This window comes from Podarcis liolepis (genome assembly GCF_965112155.1).
Source record: "Podarcis liolepis genome assembly, contig: HAP1_SCAFFOLD_22, whole genome shotgun sequence".
NCBI classification, from domain to species: Eukaryota; Metazoa; Chordata; class Lepidosauria; order Squamata; family Lacertidae; genus Podarcis; species Podarcis liolepis.
This window is the reverse complement of record NW_028148947.1, coordinates 2,229,557-2,249,257: the sequence shown is the minus strand read 5'-3', so window position 1 is coordinate 2,249,257 and position 19,701 is coordinate 2,229,557.

Below are 19,701 nucleotides of genomic sequence, written 5' to 3'. Positions count from 1 at the left end.
TAGCCCTCGACGTCTGAACAACTTTTTTTGAAAAAATCCCTAAGCCGCGCGGTCACAATTTCTGGTCAAAATATGACGTTCTGCAATTCACTCCAAAATGTTGGCAAACTCTTGCAAGTGATCCCCTGAAATGTTTTTCGGTGGAAATAGATGGGTTTTTATCATCGGAAAAAGAATTAGACCTCGACGTCTGAACAACTTTTTTTGAAAAAATCCCTAAGCCGCGCGGTCACAATTTCTGCTAAAAGTCTGACGTTCTGCAATTCACTCAAAAATGTTGGCAAACTGTTGCAAGTGATCCCCCGAAAGGGTTTTCGGTGTAAACAGATGGGTTTTTTTCATCGGAAACAGAATTAGCCCTCGACGTCTGAACAACTTTTTTTGAAAAAATCCCTAAGAAGCGCGGTCACAATTTCTGCTCAAAATCTGACGTTCTGCAATTCACTCAAAAATGTTGGCAAACTGTTGCAAGTGATCCCCTGAAAGGTTTTTCGGTGGAAACGGATGGGTTTTTATCATCGGAAACAGAATTAGCCCTCGACGTCTGAACAACTTTTTTTGAAAAAATCCCTAAGCCGCGCGGTCACAATTTCTGCTCAAAATCTGACGTTCTGCAATTCACTCCAAAATGTTGGCAAACTCTTGCAAGTGATCCCCTGAAATGTTTTTCGGTGGAAACAGATGGGTTTTTATCATCGGAAACAGAATTAGCCCTCGACGTCTGAACAACTTTTTTTAAAAAAAATCCCTAAGCAGCGCGGTCACAATTTCTGCTCAAAATCTGACGTTCTGCAATTCACTGTTGCGAGTGAACCCCTGAAATGTGTTTTGGTGGAAACAGATGGGTTTTTATCATCGGAAACAGAATTAGCCCTCGACGTCTGAACAACTTTTTTTGAAAAAATCCCTAAGCCGCGCGGTCACAATTTCTACTAAAAATCTGACGTTCTGCAATTCACTGAAAAATGTTGGCAAACTGTTGCAAGTGATCCCCTGAAATGTTTTTCAGTGGAAACAGATGGGTTTTTATGATCGGAAACACAATTAGCCCTCGACGTCTGAACAACTTTTTTTGAAAAAATCCCTAAGCCGCGCGGTCACAATTTCTGCTAAAAGTCTGACGTTCTGCAATTCACTCAAAAATGTTGGCAAACTGTTGCAAGTGATCCCCCGAAAGGGTTTTCGGTGGAAACAGATGGGTTTTTATCATCGGAAACAGAATTAGCCCTCGACGTCTGAACAACTTTTTTTGAAAAAATCCCTAAGCCGCGCGGTCACAATTTCTGGTCAAAATATGACGTTCTGCAATTCACTCCAAAATGTTGGCAAACTCTTGCAAGTGATCCCCTGAAATGTTTTTCGGTGGAAATAGATGGGTTTTTATCATCGGAAAAAGAATTAGACCTCGACGTCTGAACAACTTTTTTTGAAAAAATCCTTAAGCCGCGCGGTCACAATTTCTGCTAAAAGTCTGACGTTCTGCAATTCACTCAAAAATGTTGGCAAACTGTTGCAAGTGATCCCCCGAAAGGGTTTTCGGTGGAAACAGATGGGTTTTTTTCATCGGAAACAGAATTAGCCCTCGACGTCTGAACAACTTTTTTTGAAAAAATCCCTAAGAAGCGCGGTCACAATTTCTGCTCAAAATCTGACGTTCTGCAATTCACTCAAAAATGTTGGCAAACTGTTGCAAGTTATCCCCTGAAAGGTTTTTCGGTGGAAACAGGTGGGTTTTTATCATCGGAAACAGAATTAGCCCTCGACGTCTGAACAACTTTTTTTGAAAAAATCCCTAAGCCGCGCGGTCACAATTTCTGCTAAAAATCTGACGTTCTGCAATTCACTCAAAAATGTTGGCAAACTGTTTCAAGTGATCCCCTGAAATGTTTTTCGGTGGAAACAGATGGGTTTTTATCATCGGAAACAGAATTAGCCCTCGACGTCTGAACAACTTTTTTTGAAAAAATCCCTAAGCCGCGCGCGGTCACAATTTCTGCTCAAAATCTGACGTTCTGCAATTCACTCAAAAATGTTGGCAAACTGTTGCAAGTGATCCCCTGAAAGGTTTTTCGGTGGAAACAGGTGGGTTTTTATCATCGGAAACAGAATTAGCCCTCGACGTCTGAACAACTTTTTTTGAAAAAATCCCTAAGCCGCGCGGTCACAATTTCTGCTAAAAATCTGACTTTCTGCAATTCACTCAAAAATGTTGGCAAACTGTTTCAAGTGATCCCCTGAAATGTTTTTCGGTGGAAACAGATGGGTTTTTATCATCGGAAACAGAATTAGCCCTCGACGTCTGAACAACTTTTTTTGAAAAAATCCCTAAGCCGCGCGCGGTCACAATTTCTGCTCAAAATCTGACGTTCTGCAATTCACTCAAAAATGTTGGCAAACTGTTGCAAGTGATCCCCTGAAAGGTTTTTCGGTGGAAACAGATGGGTTTTTATCATCGGAAACAGAATTAGCCCTCGACGTCTGAACAACTTTTTTTGAAAAAATCCCTAAGCCGCGCGGTCACAATTTCTGCTCAAAATCTGACGTTCTGCAATTCACTCCAAAATGTTGGCAAACTCTTGCAAGTGATCCCCTGAAATGTTTTTCGGTGGAAACAGATGGGTTTTTATCATCGGAAACAGAATTAGCCCTCGACGTCTGAACAACTTTTTTTTAAAAAAATCCCTAAGCAGCGCGGTCACAATTTCTGCTCAAAATCTGACGTTCTGCAATTCACTGTTGCGAGTGAACCCCTGAAATGTGTTTTGGTGGAAACAGATGGGTTTTTATCATCGGAAACAGAATTAGCCCTCGACGTCTGAACAACTTTTTTTGAAAAAATCCCTAAGCCGCGCGGTCACAATTTCTACTAAAAATCTGACGTTCTGCAATTCACTGAAAAATGTTGGCAAACTGTTGCAAGTGATCCCCTGAAATGTTTTTCAGTGGAAACAGATGGGTTTTTATCATCGGAAACACAATTAGCCCTCGACGTCTGAACAACTTTTTTTGAAAAAATCCCTAAGCCGCGCGGTCACAATTTCTGCTAAAAGTCTGACGTTCTGCAATTCACTCAAAAATGTTGGCAAACTGTTGCAAGTGATCCCCCGAAAGGGTTTTCGGTGGAAACAGATGGGTTTTTTTCATCGGAAACAGAATTAGCCCTCGACGTCTGAACAACTTTTTTTGAAAAAATCCCTAAGAAGCGCGGTCACAATTTCTGCTCAAAATCTGACGTTCTGCAATTCACTCAAAAATGTTGGCAAACTGTTGCAAGTGATCCCCTGAAAGGTTTTTCGGTGGAAACAGATGGGTTTTTATCATCGGAAACAGAATTAGCCCTCGACGTCTGAACAACTTTTTTTGAAAAAATCCCTAAGCCGCGCGGTCACAATTTCTGCTCAAAATCTGACGTTCTGCAATTCACTCCAAAATGTTGGCAAACTCTTGCAAGTGATCCCCTGAAATGTTTTTCGGTGGAAACAGATGGGTTTTTATCATCGGAAACAGAATTAGCCCTCGACGTCTGAACAACTTTTTTTTAAAAAAATCCCTAAGCAGCGCGGTCACAATTTCTGCTCAAAATCTGACGTGCTGCAATTCACTGTTGCGAGTGAACCCCTGAAATGTGTTTTGGTGGAAACAGATGGGTTTTTATCATCGAAAACAGAATTAGCCCTCGACGTCTGAACAACTTTTTTTGAAAAAATCCCTAAGCCGCGCGGTCACAATTTCTACTAAAAATCTGACGTTCTGCAATTCACTGAAAAATGTTGGCAAACTGTTGCAAGTGATCCCCTGAAATGTTTTTCAGTGGAAACAGATGGGTTTTTATCATCGGAAACAGAATTAGCCCTCGACGTCTGAACAACTTTTTTTGAAAAAATCCCTAAGCCGCGCGGTCACAATTTCTGCTAAAAGTCTGACGTTCTGCAATTCACTCCAAAATGTTGGCAAACTCTTGCAAGTGATCCCCTGAAATGTTTTTCGGTGGAAATAGATGGGTTTTTATCATCGGAAAAAGAATTAGACCTCGACGTCTGAACAACTTTTTTTGAAAAAATCCCTAAGCCGCGCGGTCACAATTTCTGCTAAAAGTCTGACGTTCTGCAATTCACTCAAAAATGTTGGCAAACTGTTGCAAGTGATCCCCCGAAAGGGTTTTCGGTGGAAACAGATGGGTTTTTTTCATCGGAAACAGAATTAGCCCTCGACGTCTGAACAACTTTTTTTGAAAAAATCCCTAAGAAGCGCGGTCACAATTTCTGCTCAAAATCTGACGTTCTGCAATTCACTCAAAAATGTTGGCAAACTGTTGCAAGTGATCCCCTGAAAGGTTTTTCGGTGGAAACAGGTGGGTTTTTATCATCGGAAACAGAATTAGCCCTCGACGTCTGAACAACTTTTTTTGAAAAAATCCCTAAGCCGCGCGGTCACAATTTCTGCTAAAAATCTGACGTTCTGCAATTCACTCAAAAATGTTGGCAAACTGTTTCAAGTGATCCCCTGAAATGTTTTTCGGTGGAAACAGATGGGTTTTTATCATGGGAAACAGAATTAGCCCTCGACGTCTGAACAACTTTTTTTGAAAAAATCCCTAAGCCGCGCGCGGTCACAATTTCTGCTCAAAATCTGACGTTCTGCAATTCACTCAAAAATGTTGGCAAACTGTTGCAAGTGATCCCCTGAAAGGTTTTTCGGTGGAAACAGATGGGTTTTTATCATCGGAAACAGAATTAGCCCTCGACGTCTGAACAACTTTTTTTTGAAAAAATCCCTAAGCCGCGCGGTCACAATTTCTGCTAAAAATCTGACGTTCTGCAATTCACTCAAAAATGTTGGCAAACTGTTGCGAGTGATCCCCTGAAATGTTTTTCGGTGGAAACAGATGGGTTTTTATCATCGGAAACAGAATTAGCCCTCGACGTCTGAACAACTTTTTTTTGAAAAAATCCCTAAGCCGCGCGGTCACAATTTCTGCTCAAAATCTGACGTTCTGCAATTCACTGTTGCGAGTTATCCCCTGAAATGTTTTTCGGTGGAAACAGATGGATTTTTATCATCGGAAACAGAATTAGCCCTCGACGTCTGAACAACTTTTTTTGAAAAAATCCCTAAGAAGCGCGGTCACAATTTCTGCTCAAAATCTGACGTTCTGCAATTCACTCAAAAATGTTGGCAAACTGTTGCAAGTGATCCCCTGAAAGGTTTTTCGGTGGAAACAGGTGGGTTTTTATCATCGGAAACAGAATTAGCCCTCGACGTCTGAACAACTTTTTTTGAAAAAATCCCTAAGCCGCGCGGTCACAATTTCTGCTAAAAATCTGACGTTCTGCAATTCACTCAAAAATGTTGGCAAACTGTTTCAAGTGATCCCCTGAAATGTTTTTCAGTGGAAACAGATGGGTTTTTATCATCGGAAACACAATTAGCCCTCGACGTCTGAACAACTTTTTTTGAAAAAATCCCTAAGCCGCGCGGTCACAATTTCTGCTAAAAGTCTGACGTTCTGCAATTCACTCAAAAATGTTGGCAAACTGTTGCAAGTGATCCCCCGAAAGGGTTTTCGGTGGAAACAGATGGGTTTTTTTCATCGGAAACAGAATTAGCCCTCGACGTCTGAACAACTTTTTTTGAAAAAATCCCTAAGAAGCGCGGTCACAATTTCTGCTCAAAATCTGACGTTCTGCAATTCACTCAAAAATGTTGGCAAACTGTTGCAAGTGATCCCCTGAAAGGTTTTTCGGTGGAAACAGATGGGTTTTTATCATCGGAAACAGAATTAGCCCTCGACGTCTGAACAACTTTTTTTGAAAAAATCCCTAAGCCGCGCGGTCACAATTTCTGCTCAAAATCTGACGTTCTGCAATTCACTCCAAAATGTTGGCAAACTCTTGCAAGTGATCCCCTGAAATGTTTTTCGGTGGAAACAGATGGGTTTTTATCATCGGAAACAGAATTAGCCCTCGACGTCTGAACAACTTTTTTTTAAAAAAATCCCTAAGCAGCGCGGTCACAATTTCTGCTCAAAATCTGACGTGCTGCAATTCACTGTTGCGAGTGAACCCCTGAAATGTGTTTTGGTGGAAACAGATGGGTTTTTATCATCGAAAACAGAATTAGCCCTCGACGTCTGAACAACTTTTTTTGAAAAAATCCCTAAGCCGCGCGGTCACAATTTCTACTAAAAATCTGACGTTCTGCAATTCACTGAAAAATGTTGGCAAACTGTTGCAAGTGATCCCCTGAAATGTTTTTCAGTGGAAACAGATGGGTTTTTATCATCGGAAACAGAATTAGCCCTCGACGTCTGAACAACTTTTTTTGAAAAAATCCCTAAGCCGCGCGGTCACAATTTCTGCTAAAAGTCTGACGTTCTGCAATTCACTCCAAAATGTTGGCAAACTCTTGCAAGTGATCCCCTGAAATGTTTTTCGGTGGAAATAGATGGGTTTTTATCATCGGAAAAAGAATTAGACCTCGACGTCTGAACAACTTTTTTTGAAAAAATCCCTAAGCCGCGCGGTCACAATTTCTGCTAAAAGTCTGACGTTCTGCAATTCACTCAAAAATGTTGGCAAACTGTTGCAAGTGATCCCCCGAAAGGGTTTTCGGTGGAAACAGATGGGTTTTTTTCATCGGAAACAGAATTAGCCCTCGACGTCTGAACAACTTTTTTTGAAAAAATCCCTAAGAAGCGCGGTCACAATTTCTGCTCAAAATCTGACGTTCTGCAATTCACTCAAAAATGTTGGCAAACTGTTGCAAGTGATCCCCTGAAAGGTTTTTCGGTGGAAACAGGTGGGTTTTTATCATCGGAAACAGAATTAGCCCTCGACGTCTGAACAACTTTTTTTGAAAAAATCCCTAAGCCGCGCGGTCACAATTTCTGCTAAAAATCTGACGTTCTGCAATTCACTCAAAAATGTTGGCAAACTGTTTCAAGTGATCCCCTGAAATGTTTTTCGGTGGAAACAGATGGGTTTTTATCATGGGAAACAGAATTAGCCCTCGACGTCTGAACAACTTTTTTTGAAAAAATCCCTAAGCCGCGCGCGGTCACAATTTCTGCTCAAAATCTGACGTTCTGCAATTCACTCAAAAATGTTGGCAAACTGTTGCAAGTGATCCCCTGAAAGGTTTTTCGGTGGAAACAGATGGGTTTTTATCATCGGAAACAGAATTAGCCCTCGACGTCTGAACAACTTTTTTTTGAAAAAATCCCTAAGCCGCGCGGTCACAATTTCTGCTAAAAATCTGACGTTCTGCAATTCACTCAAAAATGTTGGCAAACTGTTGCGAGTGATCCCCTGAAATGTTTTTCGGTGGAAACAGATGGGTTTTTATCATCGGAAACAGAATTAGCCCTCGACGTCTGAACAACTTTTTTTTGAAAAAATCCCTAAGCCGCGCGGTCACAATTTCTGCTCAAAATCTGACGTTCTGCAATTCACTGTTGCGAGTTATCCCCTGAAATGTTTTTCGGTGGAAACAGATGGATTTTTATCATCGGAAACAGAATTAGCCCTCGACGTCTGAACAACTTTTTTTGAAAAAATCCCTAAGAAGCGCGGTCACAATTTCTGCTCAAAATCTGACGTTCTGCAATTCACTCAAAAATGTTGGCAAACTGTTGCAAGTGATCCCCTGAAAGGTTTTTCGGTGGAAACAGGTGGGTTTTTATCATCGGAAACAGAATTAGCCCTCGACGTCTGAACAACTTTTTTTGAAAAAATCCCTAAGCCGCGCGGTCACAATTTCTGCTAAAAATCTGACGTTCTGCAATTCACTCAAAAATGTTGGCAAACTGTTTCAAGTGATCCCCTGAAATGTTTTTCGGTGGAAACAGATGGGTTTTTATCATGGGAAACAGAATTAGCCCTCGACGTCTGAACAACTTTTTTTGAAAAAATCCCTAAGCCGCGCGCGGTCACAATTTCTGCTCAAAATCTGACGTTCTGCAATTCACTCAAAAATGTTGGCAAACTGTTGCAAGTGATCCCCTGAAAGGTTTTTCGGTGGAAACAGATGGGTTTTTATCATCGGAAACAGAATTAGCCCTCGACGTCTGAACAACTTTTTTTTGAAAAAATCCCTAAGCCGCGCGGTCACAATTTCTGCTAAAAATCTGACGTTCTGCAATTCACTCAAAAATGTTGGCAAACTGTTGCGAGTGATCCCCTGAAATGTTTTTCGGTGGAAACAGATGGGTTTTTATCATCGGAAACAGAATTAGCCCTCGACGTCTGAACAACTTTTTTTTGAAAAAATCCCTAAGCCGCGCGGTCACAATTTCTGCTCAAAATCTGACGTTCTGCAATTCACTGTTGCGAGTTATCCCCTGAAATGTTTTTCGGTGGAAACAGATGGATTTTTATCATCGGAAACAGAATTAGCCCTCGACGTCTGAACAACTTTTTTTGAAAAAATCCCTAAGCCGCGCGGTCACAATTTCTGTTCAAAATCTAACGTTCTGCAATTCACTCAAAAATGTTGGCAAACTGTTGCAAGTGATCCCCTGAAAGGTTTTTCGGTGGAAACAGATGGGTTTTTATCACCGGAAACAGAATTAGCCAACGACGTCTGAACAACTTTTTTTAGAAAAAATCCCGAAGCCGCGCGGTCACAATTTCTGCTCAAAATCTGACGTTCTGCAATTCACTGTTGCGAGTGATCCCCTGAAATGTTTTTCGGTGGAAACAGATGGGTTTTTATCATCGGAAACAGAATTAGCCCTAGACGTCTGAACAACTTTTTTTGAAAAAATCCCTAATTTTTTCACAATTTCTGCTAAAAATCTGACGTTCTGCAATTCACTGAAAAATGTTGGCAAACTGTTGCAAGTGATCCCCTGAAATGTTTTTCGGTGGAAACAGATGGGTTTTTATCATCGGAAACAGAATTAGCCCTCGACGTCTGAACAACTTTTTTTGAAAAAATCCCTAAGCCGCGCGGTCACAATTTCTGCTAAAAATCTGACGTTCTGCAATTCACTCAAAAATGTTGGCAAACTGTTTCAAGTGATCCCCTGAAATGTTTTTCGGTGGAAACAGATGGGTTTTTATCATGGGAAACAGAATTAGCCCTCGACGTCTGAACAACTTTTTTTGAAAAAATCCCTAAGCCGCGCGCGGTCACAATTTCTGCTCAAAATCTGACGTTCTGCAATTCACTCAAAAATGTTGGCAAACTGTTGCAAGTGATCCCCTGAAAGGTTTTTCGGTGGAAACAGATGGGTTTTTATCATCGGAAACAGAATTAGCCCTCGACGTCTGAACAACTTTTTTTTGAAAAAATCCCTAAGCCGCGCGGTCACAATTTCTGCTAAAAATCTGACGTTCTGCAATTCACTCAAAAATGTTGGCAAACTGTTGCGAGTGATCCCCTGAAATGTTTTTCGGTGGAAACAGATGGGTTTTTATCATCGGAAACAGAATTAGCCCTCGACGTCTGAACAACTTTTTTTTGAAAAAATCCCTAAGCCGCGCGGTCACAATTTCTGCTCAAAATCTGACGTTCTGCAATTCACTGTTGCGAGTTATCCCCTGAAATGTTTTTCGGTGGAAACAGATGGATTTTTATCATCGGAAACAGAATTAGCCCTCGACGTCTGAACAACTTTTTTTGAAAAAATCCCTAAGCCGCGCGGTCACAATTTCTGTTCAAAATCTAACGTTCTGCAATTCACTCAAAAATGTTGGCAAACTGTTGCAAGTGATCCCCTGAAAGGTTTTTCGGTGGAAACAGATGGGTTTTTATCACCGGAAACAGAATTAGCCAACGACGTCTGAACAACTTTTTTTAGAAAAAATCCCGAAGCCGCGCGGTCACAATTTCTGCTCAAAATCTGACGTTCTGCAATTCACTGTTGCGAGTGATCCCCTGAAATGTTTTTCGGTGGAAACAGATGGGTTTTTATCATCGGAAACAGAATTAGCCCTAGACGTCTGAACAACTTTTTTTGAAAAAATCCCTAATTTTTTCACAATTTCTGCTAAAAATCTGACGTTCTGCAATTCACTGAAAAATGTTGGCAAACTGTTGCAAGTGATCCCCTGAAATGTTTTTCGGTGGAAACAGATGGGTTTTTATCATCGGAAACAGAATTAGCCCTCGACGTCTGAACAACTTTTTTTGAAAAAATCCCTAAGCCGCGCGGTCACAATTTCTGCTAAAAATCTGACGTTCTGCAATTCACTCCAAAATGTTGGCAAACTCTTGCAAGTGATCCCCTGAAATGTTTTTCGGTGGAAACAGATGGGTTTTTATCATCGGAAACAGAATTAGCCCTCGACGTCTGAACAACTTTTTTTTAAAAAAATCCCTAAGCAGCGCGGTCACAATTTCTGCTCAAAATCTGACGTTCTGCAATTCACTGTTGCGAGTGAACCCCTGAAATGTGTTTTGGTGGAAACAGATGGGTTTTTATCATCGGAAACAGAATTAGCCCTCGACGTCTGAACAACTTTTTTTGAAAAAATCCCTAAGCCGCGCGGTCACAATTTCTACTAAAAATCTGACGTTCTGCAATTCACTGAAAAATGTTGGCAAACTGTTGCAAGTGATCCCCTGAAATGTTTTTCAGTGGAAACAGATGGGTTTTTATCATCGGAAACACAATTAGCCCTCGACGTCTGAACAACTTTTTTTGAAAAAATCCCTAAGCCGCGCGGTCACAATTTCTGCTAAAAGTCTGACGTTCTGCAATTCACTCAAAAATGTTGGCAAACTGTTGCAAGTGATCCCCCGAAAGGGTTTTCGGTGGAAACAGATGGGTTTTTATCATCGGAAACAGAATTAGCCCTCGACGTCTGAACAACTTTTTTTGAAAAAATCCCTAAGCCGCGCGGTCACAATTTCTGGTCAAAATATGACGTTCTGCAATTCACTCCAAAATGTTGGCAAACTCTTGCAAGTGATCCCCTGAAATGTTTTTCGGTGGAAATAGATGGGTTTTTATCATCGGAAAAAGAATTAGACCTCGACGTCTGAACAACTTTTTTTGAAAAAAATCCCTAAGCCGCGCGGTCCCAATTTCTGCTAAAAGTCTGACGTTCTGCAATTCACTCAAAAATGTTGGCAAACTGTTGCAAGTGATCCCCCGAAAGGGTTTTCGGTGGAAACAGATGGGTTTTTTTCATCGGAAACAGAATTAGCCCTCGACGTCTGAACAACTTTTTTTGAAAAAATCCCTAAGAAGCGCGGTCACAATTTCTGCTCAAAATCTGACGTTCTGCAATTCACTCAAAAATGTTGGCAAACTGTTGCAAGTGATCCCCTGAAAGGTTTTTCGGTGGAAACAGGTGGGTTTTTATCATCGGAAACAGAATTAGCCCTCGACGTCTGAACAACTTTTTTTGAAAAAATCCCTAAGCCGCGCGGTCACAATTTCTGCTAAAAATCTGACGTTCTGCAATTCACTCAAAAATGTTGGCAAACTGTTTCAAGTGATCCCCTGAAATGTTTTTCGGTGGAAACAGATGGGTTTTTATCATCGGACACAGAATTAGCCCTCGACGTCTGAACAACTTTTTTTGAAAAAATCCCTAAGCCGCGCGCGGTCACAATTTCTGCTCAAAATCTGACGTTCTGCAATTCACTCAAAAATGTTGGCAAACTGTTGCAAGTGATCCCCTGAAAGGTTTTTCGGTGGAAACAGATGGCTTTTTATCATCGGAAACAGAATTAGCCCTCGACGCCTGAAAAACTTTTTTTTGAAAAAATCCCTAAGCCGCGCGGTCACAATTTCTGCTAAAAATCTGACGTTCTGCAATTCACTCAAAAATGTTGGCAAACTGTTGCGAGTGATCCCCTGAAATGTTTTTCGGTGGAAACAGATGGGTTTTTATCATCGGAAACAGAATTAGCCCTCGACGTCTGAACAACTTTTTTTTGAAAAAATCCCTAAGCCGCGCGGTCACAATTTCTGCTCAAAATCTGACGTTCTGCAATTCACTGTTGCGAGTGATCCCCTGAAATGTTTTTCGGTGGAAACAGATGGATTTTTATCATCGGAAACAGAATTAGCCCTCGACGTCTGAACAACTTTTTTTGAAAAAATCCCTAAGCCGCGCGGTCACAATTTCTGTTCAAAATCTAACGTTCTGCAATTCACTCAAAAATGTTGGCAAACTGTTGCAAGTGATCCCCTGAAAGGTTTTTCGGTGGAAACAGATGGGGTTTTATCACCGGAAACAGAATTAGCCCTCGACGTCTGAACAACTTTTTTTAGAAAAAATCCCGAAGCCGCGCGGTCACAATTTCTGCTCAAAATCTGACGTTCTGCAATTCACTCAAAAATGTTGGCAAACTGTTGCGAGTGATCCCCTGAAATGTTTTTCGGTGGAAACAGATGGGTTTTTATCATCGGAAACACAATTAGCCCTCGACGTCTGAACAACTTTTTTTGAAAAAATCCCTAAGCCGCGCGGTCACAATTTCTGCTAAAAATCTGACGTTCTGCAATTCACTCAAAAATGTTGGCAAACTGTTGCAAGTGATCCCCTGAAATGTTTTTCGGTGGAAACAGATGGGTTTTTATCATCGGAAACAGAATTAGCCCTCGACGTCTGAACAACTTTTTTTTGAAAAAATCCCTAAGCCGCGCGGTCACAATTTCTGCTCAAAATCTGACGTTCTGCAATTCACTGTTGCGAGTGATCCCCTGAAATGTTTTTTGGTGGAAACAGATGGGTTTTTTTCATCGGAAACAGAATTAGCCCTAGACGTCTGAACAACTTTTTTTGAAAAAATCCCTAAGCCGCGCGGTCACAATTTCTGCTAAAAATCTGACATTCTGCAATTCACTGAAAAATGTTGGCAAACTGTTGCAAGTGATCCCCTGAAATGTTTTTCGGTGGAAACAGATGGGTTTTTATCATCGGAAACAGAATTAGACCTCGACGTCTGAACAACTTTTTTTGAAAAAGTCCCTAAGCCGCGCGGTCACAATTTCTGCTAAAAATCTGACGTTCTGCAATTCACTCAAAAATGTTGGCAAACTGTTGCGAGTGATCCCCTGAAATGTATTTCGGTGGAAACAGATGGGTTTTTATCATCGGAAACACAATTAGCCCTCGACGTCTGAACAACTTTTTTTGAAAAAATCCCTAAGCCGCGCGGTCACAATTTCTGCTCAAAATCTGACGTTCTGCAATTCACTCCAAAATGTTGGCAAACTGTTGCAAGTGATCCCCTGAAATGTTTTTCGGTGGAAACAGATGGGTTTTTATCATCGGAAACAGAATTAGACCTCGACGTCTGAACAACTTTTTTTGAAAAAGTCCCTAAGCCGCGCGGTCACAATTTCTGCTCAAAATCTGACGTTCTGCAATTCACTCAAAAATGTTGGCAAACTGTTGCGAGTGATCCCCTGAAATGTATTTCGGTGGAAACAGATGGGTTTTTATCATCGGGAACAGAATTAGCCCTCGACGTCTGAACAACTTTTTTTGAAAAAATCCCTAAGCCGCGCGGTCACAATTTCTGCTCAAAATCTGACGTTCTGCAATTCACTCAAAAATGTTGCCAAACTGTTGCAAGTGATCCCCTGAAATGTTTTTCGGTGGAAACAGATGGGTTTTTATCATCGGAAACAGAATTAGCCCTCGACGTCTGAACAAATTTTTGAAAAAATCCCTAAGCCGCGCGGTCACAATTTCTGCTCAAAATCTGACGTTCTGCAATTCACTCAAAAATGTTGCCAAACTGTTGCAAGTGATCCCCTGAAATGTTTTTCGGTGGAAACAGATGGGTTTTTATCATCGGAAACAGAATTAGCCCTCGACGTCTGAACAACTTTTTTTTGAAAAAAACCCTAACCCGCGCGGTCACAATTTCTGCTAAAAATCTGACATTCTGCAATTCACTGTTGCGAGTGATCCCCTGAAATGTTTTTTGGTGGAAACAGATGGGTTTTTATCATCGGAAACAGAATTAGCCCTCGACGTCTGAACAACTTTTTTTGAAAAAATCTCTAAGCCGCGCGGTCACAATTTCTGCTAAAAATCTGACATTCTGCAATTCACTGAAAAATGTTGGCAAACTGTTGCAAGTGATCCCCTGAAATGTTTTTCGGTGGAAACAGATGGGTTTTTATCATCGGAAACAGAATTAGACCTCGACGTCTGAACAACTTTTTTTGAAAAAGTCCCTAAGCCGCGCGGTCACAATTTCTGCTAAAAATCTGACGTTCTGCAATTCACTCAAAAATGTTGGCAAACTGTTGCGAGTGATCCCCTGAAATGTATTTCGGTGGAAACAGATGGGTTTTTGTCATCGGAAACACAATTAGCCCTCGACGTCTGAACAACTTTTTTTGAAAAAATCCCTAAGCCGCGCGGTCACAATTTCTGCTCAAAATCTGACGTTCTGCAATTCACTCCAAAATGTTGGCAAACTGTTGCAAGTGATCCCCTGAAATGTTTTTCGGTGGAAACAGATGGGTTTTTATCATCGGAAACAGAATTAGACCTCGACGTCTGAACAACTTTTTTTGAAAAAGTCCCTAAGCCGCGCGGTCACAATTTCTGCTCAAAATCTGATGTTCTGCAATTCACTCAAAAATGTTGGCAAACTGTTGCGAGTGATCCCCTGAAATGTATTTCGGTGGAAACAGATGGGTTTTTATCATCGGGAACAGAATTAGCCCTCGACGTCTGAACAACTTTTTTTGAAAAAGTCCCTAAGCCGCGCGGTCACAATTTCTGCTAAAAATCTGACGTTCTGCAATTCACTCAAAAATGTTGGCAAACTGTTGCGAGTGATCCCCTGAAATGTATTTCGGTGGAAACAGATGGGTTTTTATCATCGGAAACACAATTAGCCCTCGACGTCTGAACAACTTTTTTTGAAAAAATCCCTAAGCCGCGCGGTCACAATTTCTGCTCAAAATCTGACGTTCTGCAATTCACTCCAAAATGTTGGCAAACTGTTGCAAGTGATCCCCTGAAATGTTTTTCGGTGGAAACAGATGGGTTTTTATCATCGGAAACAGAATTAGACCTCGACGTCTGAACAACTTTTTTTGAAAAAGTCCCTAAGCCGCGCGGTCACAATTTCTGCTCAAAATCTGACGTTCTGCAATTCACTCAAAAATGTTGGCAAACTGTTGCGAGTGATCCCCTGAAATGTATTTCGGTGGAAACAGATGGGTTTTTATCATCGGGAACAGAATTAGCCCTCGACGTCTGAACAACTTTTTTTGAAAAAATCCCTAAGCCGCGCGGTCACAATTTCTGCTCAAAATCTGACGTTCTGCAATTCACTCCAAAATGTTGGCAAACTGTTGCAAGTGATCCCCTGAAATGTTTTTCGGTGGAAACAGATGGGTTTTTATCATCGGGAACAGAATTAGCCCTCGACGTCTGAACAACTTTTTTTGAAAAAATCCCTAAGCCGCGCGGTCACAATTTCTGCTCAAAATCTGACGTTCTGCAATTCACTCCAAAATGTTGGCAAACTGTTGCAAGTGATCCCCTGAAATGTTTTTCGGTGGAAACAGATGGGTTTTTATCATCGGAAACAGAATTAGCCCTCGACGTCTGAACAAATTTTTGAAAAAATCCCTAAGCCGCGCGGTCACAATTTCTGCTCAAAATCTGACGTTCTGCAATTCACTCAAAAATGTTGCCAAACTGTTGCAAGTGATCCCCTGAAATGTTTTTCGGTGGAAACAGATGGGTTTTTATCATCGGAAACAGAATTAGCCCTCGACGTCTGAACAACTTTTTTTTGAAAAAAACCCTAACCCGCGCGGTCACAATTTCTGCTAAAAATCTGACATTCTGCAATTCACTGTTGCGAGTGATCCCCTGAAATGTTTTTTGGTGGAAACAGATGGGTTTTTATCATCGGAAACAGAATTAGCCCTCGACGTCTGAACAACTTTTTTTGAAAAAATCTCTAAGCCGCGCGGTCACAATTTCTGCTAAAAATCTGATGTTCTGCAATTCACTCCAAAATGTTGGCAAACTGTTGCAAGTGATCCCCTGAAATGTTTTTCGGTGGAAACAGATGGGTTTTTATCATCGGAAACAGAATTAGACCTCGACGTCTGAACAACTTTTTTTGAAAAAGTCCCTAAGCCGCGCGGTCACAATTTCTGCTCAAAATCTGATGTTCTGCAATTCACTCAAAAATGTTGGCAAACTGTTGCGAGTGATCCCCTGAAATGTATTTCGGTGGAAACAGATGGGTTTTTATCATCGGGAACAGAATTAGCCCTCGACGTCTGAACAACTTTTTTTGAAAAAGTCCCTAAGCCGCGCGGTCACAATTTCTGCTAAAAATCTGACGTTCTGCAATTCACTCAAAAATGTTGGCAAACTGTTGCGAGTGATCCCCTGAAATGTATTTCGGTGGAAACAGATGGGTTTTTATCATCGGAAACACAATTAGCCCTCGACGTCTGAACAACTTTTTTTGAAAAAATCCCTAAGCCGCGCGGTCACAATTTCTGCTCAAAATCTGACGTTCTGCAATTCACTCCAAAATGTTGGCAAACTGTTGCAAGTGATCCCCTGAAATGTTTTTCGGTGGAAACAGATGGGTTTTTATCATCGGAAACAGAATTAGACCTCGACGTCTGAACAACTTTTTTTGAAAAAGTCCCTAAGCCGCGCGGTCACAATTTCTGCTCAAAATCTGACGTTCTGCAATTCACTCAAAAATGTTGGCAAACTGTTGCGAGTGATCCCCTGAAATGTATTTCGGTGGAAACAGATGGGTTTTTATCATCGGGAACAGAATTAGCCCTCGACGTCTGAACAACTTTTTTTGAAAAAATCCCTAAGCCGCGCGGTCACAATTTCTGCTCAAAATCTGACGTTCTGCAATTCACTCCAAAATGTTGGCAAACTGTTGCAAGTGATCCCCTGAAATGTTTTTCGGTGGAAACAGATGGGTTTTTATCATCGGAAACAGAATTAGCCCTCGACGTCTGAACAAATTTTTGAAAAAATCCCTAAGCCGCGCGGTCACAATTTCTGCTCAAAATCTGACGTTCTGCAATTCACTCAAAAATGTTGCCAAACTGTTGCAAGTGATCCCCTGAAATGTTTTTCGGTGGAAACAGATGGGTTTTTATCATCGGAAACAGAATTAGCCCTCGACGTCTGAACAACTTTTTTTTGAAAAAAACCCTAACCCGCGCGGTCACAATTTCTGCTAAAAATCTGACATTCTGCAATTCACTGTTGCGAGTGATCCCCTGAAATGTTTTTTGGTGGAAACAGATGGGTTTTTATCATCGGAAACAGAATTAGCCCTCGACGTCTGAACAACTTTTTTTGAAAAAATCTCTAAGCCGCGCGGTCACAATTTCTGCTAAAAATCTGACATTCTGCAATTCACTGAAAAATGTTGGCAAACTGTTGCAAGTGATCCCCTGAAATGTTTTTCGGTGGAAACAGATGGGTTTTTATCATCGGAAACAGAATTAGACCTCGACGTCTGAACAACTTTTTTTGAAAAAGTCCCTAAGCCGCGCGGTCACAATTTCTGCTAAAAATCTGACGTTCTGCAATTCACTCAAAAATGTTGGCAAACTGTTGCGAGTGATCCCCTGAAATGTATTTCGGTGGAAACAGATGGGTTTTTATCATCGGAAACACAATTAGCCCTCGACGTCTGAACAACTTTTTTTGAAAAAATCCCTAAGCCGCGCGGTCACAATTTCTGCTCAAAATCTGACGTTCTGCAATTCACTCCAAATTGTTGGCAAACTGTTGCAAGTGATCCCCTGAAATGTTTTTCGGTGGAAACAGATGGGTTTTTATCATCGGAAACAGAATTAGACCTCGACGTCTGAACAACTTTTTTTGAAAAAGTCCCTAAGCCGCGCGGTCACAATTTCTGCTCAAAATCTGATGTTCTGCAATTCACTCAAAAATGTTGGCAAACTGTTGCGAGTGATCCCCTGAAATGTATTTCGGTGGAAACAGATGGGTTTTTATCATCGGGAACAGAATTAGCCCTCGACGTCTGAACAACTTTTTTTGAAAAAATCCCTAAGCCGCGCGGTCACGATTTCTGCTCAAAATCTGACGTTCTGCAATTCACTCCAAAATGTTGGCAAACTGTTGCAAGTGATCCCCTGAAATGTTTTTCGGTGGAAACAGATGGGTTTTTATCATCGGAAACAGAATTAGCCCTCGACGTCTGAACAACTTTTTTTTGAAAAAATCCCTAAGCCGCGCGGTCACAATTTCTGCTAAAAATCTGACGTTCTGCAATTCACTCAAAAATGTTGGCAAACTGTTGCAAGTGATCCCCTGAAAGGTTTTTCGGTGGAAACAGATGGGTTTTTATCATCGGAAACAGAATTAGCCCTCGACGTCTGAACAACTTTTTTTTGAAAAAATCCCTAAGCCGCGCGGTCACAATTTCTGCTCAAAATCTGACGTTCTGCAATTCACTGTTGCGAGTGATCCCCTGAAATGTTTTTTGGTGGAAACAGATGGGTTTTTATCATCGGAAACAGAATTAGCCCTCGACGTCTGAACAACTTTTTTTGAAAAAATCCCTAAGCCGCGCGGTCACAATTTCTGCTAAAAATCTGACATTCTGCAATTCACTGAAAAATGTTGGCAAACTGTTGCAAGTGCTCCCCTGAAATGTTTTTCGGTGGAAACAGGTGGGTTTTTATCATCGGAAACAGAATTAGACCTCGACGTCTGAACAACTTTTTTTGAAAAAGTCCCTAAGCCGCGCGGTCACAATTTCTGCTCAAAATCTGACGTTCTGCAATTCACTCAAAAATGTTGGCAAACTGTTGCGAGTGATCCCCTGAAATGTATTTCGGTGGAAACAGATGGGTTTTTATCATCGGAAACACAATTAGCCCTCGACGTCTGAACAACTTTTTTTGAAAAAATCCCTAAGCCGCGCGGTCACAATTTCTGCTCAAAATCTGACGTTCTGCAATTCACTCCAAAATGTTGGCAAACTGTTGCAAGTGATCCCCTGAAATGTTTTTCGGTGGAAACAGATGGGTTTTTATCATCGGAAACAGAATTAGACCTCGACGTCTGAACAACTTTTTTTGGAAAAGTCCCTAAGCCGCGCGGTCACAATTTCTGCTCAAAATCTGACGTTCTGCAATTCACTCAAAAATGTTGGCAAACTGTTGCGAGTGATCCCCTGAAATGTATTTCGGTGGAAACAGATGGGTTTTTATCATCGGGAACAGAATTAGCCCTCGACGTCTGAACAACTTTTTTTGAAAAAATCCCTAAGCCGCGCGGTCACAATTTCTGCTCAAAATCTGACGTTCTGCAATTCACTCCAAAATGTTGGCAAACTGTTGCAAGTGATCCCCTGAAATGTTTTTCGGTGGAAACAGATGGGTTTTTATCATCGGAAACAGAATTAGCCCTCGACGTCTGAACAACTTTTTTTTGAAAAAATCCCTAAGCCGCGCGGTCACAATTTCTTCTAAAAATCTGACGTTCTGCAATTCACTCAAAAATGTTGGCAAACTGTTGCAAGTGTTCCCCTGAAAGGTTTTTTGGTGGAAACAGATGGGTTTTTATCATCGGAAACAGAATTAGCCCTCGACGTCTGAACAAATTTTTGAAAAAATCCCTAAGCCGCGCGGTCACAATTTCTGCTCAAAATCTGACGTTCTGCAATTCACTCAAAAATGTTGCCAAACTGTTGCAAGTGATCCCCTGAAATGTTTTTCGGTGGAAACAGATGGGTTTT